Source organism: Salvelinus sp. IW2-2015, unplaced genomic scaffold (assembly GCF_002910315.2).
Source record: "Salvelinus sp. IW2-2015 unplaced genomic scaffold, ASM291031v2 Un_scaffold2099, whole genome shotgun sequence".
Taxonomy (NCBI): Eukaryota; Metazoa; Chordata; class Actinopteri; order Salmoniformes; family Salmonidae; genus Salvelinus; species Salvelinus sp. IW2-2015.
Window position 1 is genome coordinate 85,867 of NW_019943437.1, and position 12,524 is coordinate 98,390.

The window sequence follows — 12,524 nt, forward strand, 5'->3', positions numbered from 1 at the left end:
GGCTGTGGTAATAGCAGATAGGGGTCCTGCAGGGGGTGGCTGTTCTGGTGCCTGTCTCCAATGAAGCATTCCCTCATCCACCAATCCATGGGCCCTCTGACTGGGCATGGCCAGTGCTTTATCAGAGGGCAATGTTCTGCTGGCCTCGCCTCAGCTTGTTGGCAGCATTGGATGGGGGGATTTGGAATGWGTCACRTCAGCAAYAGGAGGGAGGTATTGCGATGGTTCTCACAAGTGTCAATTTGAAACTGKGTTTGAGTAAGAYACYATTCCTGTCTGTGTAACAYTGTATTTTATAGAAGWRAAATKTATTGGTACTTCAAAGTTAGACATTTACCAAGAAAGCCAAAATAAATTTCTGAGGTAAACAATAGGTTACATTCTTAGACTTAATTAACATGTTCACACACATAACTATCCTACGCACACAGTGCATTGGGTACAGTAAGCTTGAACCACACAGTGCATTGGGTACAGTAAGCTTGAACAGAGGCTGRTCTGCTCTGTGCTACTCCCTCACTTGTCCGCTCTGTGAGAGACAGGTTACTGTCTTTGATGAGCTGCACTCTGAGTCTATMCACAGACATGAGACTACCTCTCAACTCTCTCTGAAGTTCTTGCCAGATTTCACAATGTATAAATCATTTGGACCYTGGACACAGTTGWGTTCCTSCCAGTACACTATTCCTCGCTGAATACGTTCACAGAAAGCAGCRAAAACAATCAKCAACTCTGAACCGYGCTGAATGAACCTCAATGAACCCAYATTGTCCCCAAGGTATGCAAATGGRGGCATTATGAGTCATTCATCCTGGTCTCTGCAAGTCTCCACAACGGAGGAAATGGAAAGATTCAGAACAATGTCTCTTCAGTAATAATGAAGCTGRTGGCCTATTATGCTGTATTGCAAATCAATATGTGTGGTATTTGGCGGTGGCTGAAGTGAAGAGTGTTGGCAGGAGGCCAGTCCATCTAGCACTGGGAATGAACAGATGCAGGTGCATCACAACTTGCATTCGCCTGTCAGGGTAAGAAAGGACGGATCAGTAACAATGCCAGCCATCCACTTGAGTGTAATTGTGCAAGGAGGCTTGTACTGAAACTTCCTTTGTTCGGCAGGTGCTGTGATTCTGCACTTGTGTGTGTGTGTGTGTGTGTGTGTGTGTGTGTGTGTGTGTGTGTGTGTGTGTGTGTGTGTGGTGTGTGTGTGTGTGTGTGTGTGTGTGTGTTGTGTGTGTGTGTGTGTGTGTGTGTGTGTGTTGTGTGTGTGTGTTGTGTTGTGTGTGTGTGGTGTGTGTGTGTGTGTGTGTGTGTGTGTGTGTGTGTTGTGTGTGTTGATGAGTGCATCATGGTTGTGTGTGAGTTGTTGTTTGAATATGTATACATGCACAATATATAGTATATGCATTTGCTGCTTGGGTTTATACATTGGAACTTGGAACCATGGTGTTTATGACTTATGGGTGTTTGAATAACAGCACGTTATCACGAGACTATGTGGAAACTATCTGATTAATATTTCATTGGAGGATCTTATAAACCCTCCAATAAAACCTTATAAACTTATACATTTTTCCAGAAACAATGCTGGTAATTCTGACAAAAACTTATACATACAAAACCTTTTACATCAACTCATCAACTCATTCAGTACATAACCCTTTTAGTCAACAGTTGCCCAGGCACTCCACTCTGTGACATGTTTTGGTTCCCCACATTTGATTATTCACATGTATACAGACTTGTTTATCAGTTTACCAGTGAAACTGTGAGTGCTCTTTTCATGTTAGTATTAAATGTCTGMTATGTTAGAATATATATTTATATTGTAAAGTTTCCTAGTGTTTATCCTTTAGTTGTTTGCTTGATACAGTTCTGTTGATCCCCTTGAATTCCACTATATATTTTTCCGGCTATTGGATGTTGTTTAGCTGTCATCAAAAGGCGTTTTTCTGTGAAAGTTCTTGTGTTTTGAAGGAGAACTGAATATCGGCATTAAAAATGTAATGGTATATTGCAAAACATCACTTCATAGATTCAGGGCAAGTGTAGGAGCAGATGTTTCTCCAGTGATCTGTAAATAAGTGGAATTGTAGATAAMGACACMGAGGAGGAGGCTGTAAGATATGCAGGAAGCAACAGAGCCCTGTGCCAAATCCACTGGATGAAACTGTGAGGAGAGAGCAGTCATAAACTATTAGGGCATGTATTTGATACTGGCGTCTTGTTTCAGTTCTTCTTCCTCTCCCTTTCTCTTCAGACCCTCCCTCATTCCTGTGTGAACTGGTAGAGAGGGAGACCTTGAAGAAGACTGGGAAAGAAGAAATTAATCATCGGAGAGAGAGAGAGAGAGAGAGAAAGAGAGAAAAAAACATCACTAAAGTATGCAGGAGTGAGAAAAACATATATTTAAGAATAACTAGATGAATAATAAGGGAGAAAGGCTGTGTGGGTTATTTCCACTGGGGCTGGTTTATAAAAGACATCCCTGAAAGGAGACTGTGTGCTGCCCTCTGTATGCTTCATCTTTAATGACATTTATAACAATTGTTCCTTAATCAGAACAAGTGCTTGTTYAAAATGCTAATCCCTTCTTGTCAGTGACATGCTGTAATTTGCCAGAACAACGCAGTATTATTTCGGTGGTCTTTCTCAGTACTCATCAAGGGCTTTGAGAATGGGACAATGATTGACCACCTGGTCCTGTTACAGTAGTGAAATGTATTAAACACTCACTCTCTTTAGAAAATCACTGTATGATTGTATGAGTTCTACAGGGTCAGGCTTGTGTTTCCATGGAATACGTAATTAGCTTGACCTGCAATGCAAGTGACACATTGAGGACCATTCTATAGCTAAATCTTTATATGGTACCCTCTTCCACATTCTATGGATTTCTTATGCATTCTTTTAATTTTTTCAAACAGTGTGAGGTAATGTTTTCTGTTTTGGGTGTATTCGGCAGAGGTGACAAATTACATTTCTAAATGTGGTTATCACATAATGACAACAGGATAGATTAGAAATGAATGCATGATGAGCAGTTGTAATGAACACGAGGGGAGACAGAGAGCTGGTTTCAAGCACAGGGTGTTTATTGCAAAGGGCCACAGGAGGAGGCAGGTAGCTGGGTCCAGGGGCTGGCAGCAGGTCATACACAGGGGTCCAAAAGGCCAACAATACAGGCAGGGAAAAGGCTAGTAACGTAGTCCGGGAGATCAGGCAATAGGTAGATAATAGGAAATCCGATAGACTAAAGGCGTCGTTAGTGAGGCAAGCAAAAACTATCATACGTACACGGGAAGGGTAAATCACGGGAAACCCAGCACTCCGAAAGCCATGTGTCACAAAACAAACAATACCTCCCAGTGATGGGGTGCAACGAACTTAACTAAATAGTGTGTGATAATGACATGCAGGTGTGTGAAACAGGTGATTAGAATTCAGATGATTGAGATCTGGAGAGTGAGCTGCGTTCGGGGGATCTAGGTGTTTGAGAGTGTGAGCTGGAAAGTGGGCTGGAAAGTGAGCTGCGTTCAGGGGATCTATGTGTTTGAGAGTGTGAGCTGGAAAGTGGGCTGGAAGGTGAGCTGCGTTCAGGGGATCTATGTGTATGAGAGTGTGAGTTGGAAGCAGACGTTACAGCAGTAAGCATATAGATATGCAGTATTAAGTTACAGAAGCTAAGCTGTCAATCAAATCACGTTATTGGTCACATGCACATGCTTAGCAGATGTTATTGTGGGTGTAGCGAAATGCTTGTGTTCCTAGCTTCGACAGTGTAGTAATATCTAATAATAGACAACAATACACAATAATCTAAAAGAAAAATAATGACTTTTCTTAATATTAGGACGAGTAATGTCGGAATCCTGAAAGAACATGAAAAAAGGAAATACAATGAATGTTAGATATCAGAAATATAATATAAAATAAGATATAATATAAAATATAATAAGTTATTTGAGGGAACTGCAATCATTGTATGTTATCTTTGTTCTGCAACCACAGTGCCTTCAGAAAGTATTCACACCCCTTGGCTTTTTACACATTTTGTTGTGTTACAAAGTGGGATTAAAATGTATTTAATTTTCATTTTTTTGGTCAACGATCTACACAAAATACTCTATGGGTGCTGTTCAGAACGTTGGGCCTGGGACTTAGAGGAGCCTATGGGTGCTGTTCAGATCGTTGGGCCTGGGAGTTAGAGGAGCCTATGGGTGCTGTTAAGATTGCTGGGCCTGGGAGTTAGAGAGCCTATGGTGCTGTTCAGATTGCTGGGCCTGGAGTTAGAGGAGCCTATGGATACTGTTAAGATCGCTGGGCCTTGGAGTTAGAGGAGCCTATGGGTGCTGATCAGATCGCTGGGCTTGGAGTTAGAGGAGCCTATGGGTGCTGTTCAGATCGCTGGGCCTTGGAGGTTAGAGAGCCTATGGGTGCTGTTCAGATTGCTGGACTGGGAGTTAGAGGAGCCTATGGGTGCTGTTAAGATTGCTGGGCCTTGGAGTTAGAGGAGCCTATGGGTGCTGTTAAGATTGCTGGCCTTGGAGTTAGAGGAGCCTATGGGTGCTGTTAAGATCGCTGGGCCTGGGAGTTAGAGGAGCCTATGGGTGCTGTTAGATCGCTGGGCCTTGGAGTTAGAGGAGCCTATGGGTGCTGTTCAGATCGCTGGCCTTGGAGTTAGAAGGCCTATGGGTGCTGTTCAGATCGCTGGGCCTTGGAGTTAGAGGAGCCTATGGGTGCTGTTCAGATTCTGGGCCTGGAGTTAGAGGAGCCTATGGGTGCTGTTAAGATTGCTGGGCCTTGGAGTTAGAGGAGCCTATGGGTGCTGTTAAGATTGCTGGGCCTTGGAGTTAGAGGACTATGGGTGCTGTTAGATTGCTGGGCCTGGGAGTTAGAGGAGCCTATGGGTGCTGTAAGTATCGCTGGGCCTTGGAGTTAGAGGAGCCTATGGGTGCTGTTCAGATCGCTGGGCCTTGGAGTTAGAGGAGCCTATGGGTGCTGTTAAGATCGCTGGGCCTTGGAGTTAGAGGAGCCTATGGGTGCTGTTCAGATCGCTGGGCCTGGGAGTTAGAACTTTCCTGTAATGCAGGAAATGTCAAACTTATTTCAAGGTCCAATACAGACGTTTTTATCTCAATTTCAAATTATTTCTGGGTAACAATTAAATACCTTATTGTTTTAAATTAAAATGGTAAAAAATAAACAAAAAAATCTTCTTAGCAAAGAGTAATTTCTCAAACAAGAATTGAACTCGGACTGTCTGGGAATGGTCTGAGTGAGGAGGGAAAAAATGAAAACTAGGCCAAAATTCCAGGTGGTCTTTTCAAACAGCTCTTAAACTAAAACGACATTATCATTAAATTCACAATTTCACAGTATTATTCCAACCGAGTGTGGAAATATACACTGAGTGTACAAAACATTAGGAACACCTGTTCTTTCCATGAAAAAGACGGACCAGGTGAATCTAGGTGAAAGCTATGATCCCTTATTGATGTCAGTTGTTAAATCGATTTCAATCAGTGTAGATGAAGGGGAGAATGTTAGGTTAAATAAGGATTTTTGAGCCTTGAGATAATTGAGACATGGATTGTGTATGTGTGCCGTTCATAGGGTGAATGATGGACAAGCCAAAAGATTTAAGTGCCATTGAAGGGGGTATGGTAGTAGGTGCCAGGCGCACCAGTTTGAGTTTGTCAAGAACTGCAACGCTGCTGGGTTTTTCCACGCTCACAGTTTCCCGTGGTGTATCAAGAATGGTTCACCACCCGATGGACATCCAGCCAACTTAACACAACTGTGGAAAGCATTGGAGTCAACGTGGGCCAGCATCCCTGTGGAATGCTTTCGACACCTTGTAGAGTCCATGCCCCAACGAATTGAGTCTGTTCTGAGGGCAAAAGGGGCGGGTGCAACTCAATATTAGGATGGTGCCTTTAATGTTTTGTACATTCAGTGTGCCTTGAGAAAGTATTCACACCCCTTGACTTTTTCCACATTTTGTTGTGTTACAGTCTGAATTTAAAATGGAAATGTTGTGTTATTGGCCTACAACACAACACCCCATAATGTCAGTGAAATTATGTTTTTGCACATTTTTACAAATTCATTAAAAATTAAAAGCTGAAAGGTCTTGAGTGAATAAGTATTCAATCCCTAGTTATGGCAAGCCTGAATAAGTTCAGGAGTAACAATTTGCTTAACCAGTCACATAATAAGTTGCAACAATAGAGTTTAACATGATTTTTTAATAACAGCCTCATCTCTGTACCCCACACATACAATTATCTGTAAGGCCCTTCAGTCGAGCAGTGAATTTCATACACAGATTCAACCACAAAGATCAGGGAAGTTTTGCCTTGCAAAGAAGGGCACCTATTGGTAGATGGGTAAAAAAAACAGACATTGAATATTCCTTTTATCATGGTGAAGCTATTAAATACACTTTGGATGGTCTACCAATACACCCGGTCACCACAAAGTCACAGGCGTCCTTCCTAACTCAGTTGCTGTAGAGGAAAGAAACCACTCAGGGATTTCAGCGTGAGGCCAATTGTGACTTTAAAACAGTTAAGTAATGGCTGTGGTGGAGAAAGCTGAGGATGGATCAACAACATTGTAGTTACTCCAAAATACTAACCTAAATGACAGAGTGAAAAGAAGGAAGCCTGTACAGAATACACATATTCCAAAACATGCATCGTGTTTGCTGTACAGGCACTGAAGTAAAATTGCAAAGAAATGAACTTTATGTTGTGAATACAAAATGCTATGTTAGGGGCAAATCCAACACAATACATTACTGAGTACCTCTCATATTTTCAAGCATGGTAGTGGCGGCATCATCTTATGGTTATGCTTGACAGACATGGACAAGAACTAGGAGTATTGTGTGTAGGTAGGCCAGTGATACAAAATCTCAATTTAATCAATTTCAAATTCAGGCTGTTACACAACAAAATGTGGAAAAAGTCAAGGGGTGTGAATACTTTCTGAAGGCACTGTAAGTCAAAACTGTAACTAGGCCACTCAGGAACATTCAATGTCGTCATGGTAAGCAACTCCAGTGTATATTTGGCCTTGTGTTTTAGGTTATTGTCCTGCTGAAAGGTACATTTGTCTCCCAGTGTCTATTGGAAAGCAGACTGAACCAGGTTTTCCTCTAGGATTTTACCTGTGCTTAGCTCTATTCTGTTTATTTTTATCCTCAAAAACTCACTAGTCCTTGCAGATGACAAGCATATATTTGTAGTGACTGGGTGTACAGTATTGATACACCATCCAAAGTGCAATTAATAACTCACAATGCTCAAAAAGATATTCCATTTCAGATGATCTGTGCTTTAAATTCACTGCTCGACTGAGGGACCTCACAGATAATTGTAAGTGTGGGGTATAGAGATTAGTCATTCAAACACTATTATTGCACGCAGTCTTATTATGTAACTTGTTAAGCAAATTTGAACTCCTGAACTTATTTAGGTTGGCCGTAACAAAGGGGTTGAATACTTATTTTTTGAATGAATTTTAAGAAAATATTTAAAAACCGAATTCCATTTTGACATTATGGGGCATTTTGTGTAGGCCAATGACACAAAATGTCCATTAAAAATTCAGGCTGAAACACTTTTTTTTTTTTTTAAGTCAAGGGTGTGAATACTTTCTGAAGGCGCTCTATGCACACAATACTATTATCTTATACTTAAGAATGACTTTGATTCAACAGTTGAGTCTCCCCATTTGGTATTTCTGAGACAATTTGACCAAAATCAGTTACCGATCCCCATCTCTCCAGCTGGCATTTGATGAAATTATTATGCTACAAGTTTATTTGAGCATTAACACATAGGAAGAGAGGCCTTGAAATATCTTCTGTTCTGTTTAATTTGTTGCATATGGTTGAGTTCGGAATCATCTCAAGTTATCTGTACAGAGGCTGTTTTCGTGGTTTTGAAGAGCATTTTAATCAAGGAATCACGGCATTTCCTTACACAACTCATTGGGCAAAGCTTGAGGCGAATCCCCATCCCTATTTACCCACTAACTCGTGATTAACACAAGCAGGCTGCTTCTCAGAAGAATAGTACCGGGAGAAATGAACCCTGCCTTGTCTCCTGAGTCAATTTATAATTATTATATTGTGTCTCAATTTAACTTCATCAGAGCGTTCTCACAGTACCCATCCACAGCGGGACCCGCCTGATGGATTCAGCTCATTCTGCTGCTCACATAAATTAATTGGATTAAACATTTGATAATCAGTTTCTTTGTGCATCCAACCTTATATCTTCCCTTTTCACACACACACACACACACACACACACGCACGCACGCACGCACGCACGCACGCGCAATTCCGCACCTACGCACACACACACACACCACACACACACACACACACACACACACACACACACACACACACACACACACACACACACACACACACAACACACACACAACACAGCACACACAACACACACAACACACACACACACCACACACACACACACCACACACACACACACACAACACACACACACACACACACACACACACACACACACACACACACACACACCACACACACACACACACAAACACACACACACACACACACACACACACACACACGTATACTGTACACACACACACACACACACAGCACACACCACACACACACACACACACACACACACACACACACACAACACACACACACACACAATCACACAACACACAACACACACACACAACACACACACACACATGTATACTGTACACACACCACACAACACACACACAACACATTCCACACACATCCACCCCTGCAGATCATTGATGGATCCTAAATAGATATCACAGTTAACGGTCAAGGTGTCAATCCCAGACATCAACACATTTAACATAATCCTGTCTTCTTAAGAAAGAACGGTTCTTATCCGACTCAGTCTTCCTTTTTCTGAGAGGAAATTGCTGTAACTCAGAGATGTTTTAAGCTGCCATTTAAACAGACCATCCTCAGTTATTGTGTTCATTGTGCGTCTGTTATAAATCAATAATCTATGGAGTTGAAATATCTTGAAGGTTTCTGCTCTAACTGTCGCCAGTTCTGTTTTATCAATGCTGTCTGAGATGTGAGTCTGACATAGACACCTCTCTATTTTGAGTTCCCAGTGTGTAGTTTTAACGCAGATGTCTGACCTTAGCTGACCTCCTCTTAGTCCCTTCCTCAGGCTCTGCTCTCGCTCCAAGGGCATTTAGAAGGAGCAACAGCACATCAGCCATTTTAGCATGGATGGCTGGCCAGTGGCCATCTGTGGACAGACTGTGACTGTCTGTTCGGGGGGAAGAGGGAGATCGCTGGTGGACTGAGTGTCTTGGTAGTGTTTTTCCATTATATTTTAGAAGAGAAGACAATGTTATTGAAGGCCAGTATAGAAGGCCATTAGATTAGCTCGATCTTTGGCCTCATTTGTCACCTGGAGCCCCTTGTCACTTTCACTAGTCTAACATGCTGTTGATGAGGAACGCAATTTTCAGCAGTCCTTCCTCAATACAGAATAAGTAACACTCCAGAGATGCTTAGAAAGAAAAGATGAAAATGAGAAAAGTGTGGGGCTTGTGATGGTTCAAGGGTGGCAGGAGGAGATGCAAATGAGATGAAAAGAGAGAATGAGAGAAGAAAAAGCGAGATTGAGAGGAGGAAGGCGAGAGAGGACAGAGAGAGAAGAGAGTGTGGAGTGGGTTCACAAGGTCCGGGCTACTCTGTGAACCTGCAGCCTGCTTGAAACCCCCCCGTGTCACCCCCTCCCATGACAGGCTCATGACACGGCAACAACACACACAACACGCCATAGCCCGCTACCCACTCAATCACAGCCTTGATTAATTCACATGCTAATGTCATGTTTCCCTTGTCCTCGGGTCATATTTCCATCATGTTAACAGCAAATACCACCACACCTGCTGGATGTTACACCCCTCAAGAAACAGGCTAGACAACCATAATTATTCATTTTGTTGGTACAGTAGGCAGTTTTTCATGGATAGGAGAGAGGAAGAAATCCTTCTATTGCTTTCATTTGTAGATCATGTCTTCAAAGTTTTTCTGTTTTTTTGTTGCGTTTTCATCAAAAATGCTTTAGCAAATTTCAAATTGTCAGTATCTGAAAACTGCTACAATTATTCATTAGGCTTATGTTTTCTTACCCCCACTCCCAACACGCAGAATGATTTGTTTTTAAATCATGCTATGTTTTGGTTATGTTCTGTGGGGTGGAAACGTTGTGCATCTTTTTAGTAATGGAGAGTAAAAATGGGCTGGCCATCCTGCTTTTCAATTTGCTAAACATTTCTGGGTGAATAGTCCTCATGCGGGGAGATGCAATGCTCCTGAGCATAATGAAACACAGCTTTTCTGAATCCTTGATTAAAATTACCAGCTAATAATGCTGATAGCTACCTTGAATTGAAGCAATGTATTATAACCTTTGTTTTTTGACACAAATGTTGTTCTATATGAATTTCCAGTGCTTTCGGTGAGTGGTCAGGAAATGATCCATCCGGCTTGAGTAGTCACAGTGACTTGCCTCTAACATGTGTCTGAGATCTTGTTAATTTGAAAACATCCATAATCATTACAGCCATTTGAAAGGACGCTAATAAGGGGCTTTTGGCTGAGGACTTCAAAATGTTTAACAAACAAGCTTGAAACATCAAATATGTGTAATAGTTTGAATCAGTTTTTAATGCACTCATGCAGGCAATTGAACATGTTGTGGGTGTAGTATCAGAGAGCAATCTTGTGTTCAACAAAGGGTTAATTATGAGGTGGACCCCCCTTTGAATACAAGATGTCTTTATGTTTACTTGCTGTATTTTGTCAATAGTTCTGCCTTTCCTACAGGTAGCAATGGTTTTTAATTGCCTGTAGTCACCTTTTGTCACTTCCCTTGTGAAGTAGCTGTGTTTCTACACGTCTGTACAGGACTTTTTGGTATTTGAGACTACTGTGTTATAGTGGGCCTTGTAGATACCGTGGCTGCCTTTAACAAGTCACAGGACATGACTGTTGGCTGTGTTTTAGGACTTTCTCATTGAAGAGGAACAACCCCATCTCTCCGTCCTAAACTTCCCTGAAATCCATGAATGCTCTGATCAGTCCAGTCATGGACACCGCCCACCGTAAATAAACGAATTACTGATTAATTTTAATATCTGTCCACTGCCAACTGATCATTTTTCCTCTTTAAGTCATATCAAAAGCTCTTTTAATATGGGTGGCATACAAGCTGCACCAACCATTATTTTTTCTGACTCTGAAATACACCATCGAACTGTGTGATGTGTGAAGTTGTGGTGTGTGCGTGCGTGCGTGCGTGCGTGCCTTTTGGTGTGTATAGCCTAGGTACCATGCCCCTGGAACAAGGCGATGAAAAGTTTTCCATAAACTGAAAAGGTAAATTGTACAGGCTTATTCATAGACCAAATGGAAATATCTATGCATTGTGCCTAAACCTTTTTCATATATACTGTAGTATTGGCAATTTGGAGCCTTTCAGCCATGGCGCGGCTGTGAAAAACCGATAGTTTTCGAGTTATTCTGGGAAGGGCTACAGTATAATTGATAAATATGGGCTGGATATAATTCATATGTCATTCCTAAGCATTCCCAGAGAATTCATCCTTTCTTATCATTACATAGAAATCTGTGTGCAAATGCAGTAATAGACACATTTATAACATCAAAAGGATACCATTTAAACCATTTTCTTTTCAATACACAACAGTAATGAATAGCTTGTTTCCATTGAATCTAACAACGAGGGCCATTACGCCACAGCTAAAGGATGGGTTGCCTTCCACTTGCTTTTATGAAAGTGTGTCCAAACAATTTACCATGTCTCACATTTGTTCTAAGCAGACGGGGCTGTCCACAGGTTTGTTTCTAATTTGTCAGCCGAAATGTCGTTTTTATTTCAATTGGTCTGGGTAATCACCAGTGATGTAATATATATTTAAATGGCAGCCCTTTAATTTAATAATTAAGTCCAACTTCTGCAGAGTTCACAGAGACCAGAGATGACAAACTACAGTCGGCTAATTGCAGTTAGATGATTTGGAAAGGCTGCCATGTAGCAGGGAATGTGATTGCTGCACATTGATGTCTGGCTGGGGATAATGACCACTGTTCAAAATGAAGGGTGATGAAAGTGAACGTTTTTACCCTCAATCGTGTATGGCCCATTGGAGCACTTTGTAGAAAAAAGGGTTGACAGTAAATGAACTGGAATGGGAGAGTTCCTCATTCTTTTCAACCATATTGTTATCCAATGCTTCCTTCACTGCATAGACATCAATTCAAACATGGCTATGTACGTGGAATGTTGAATGGTCAGTATGTTTGAAAAAGGCCAACAATAAAGCAAACTGTCAGAGGTTCTTGTTATGATACATTTGAACCCTTATCTATGCGCAGATATTATGTTCCAGTATAGCTAAATAATTTGCTGTTAAAT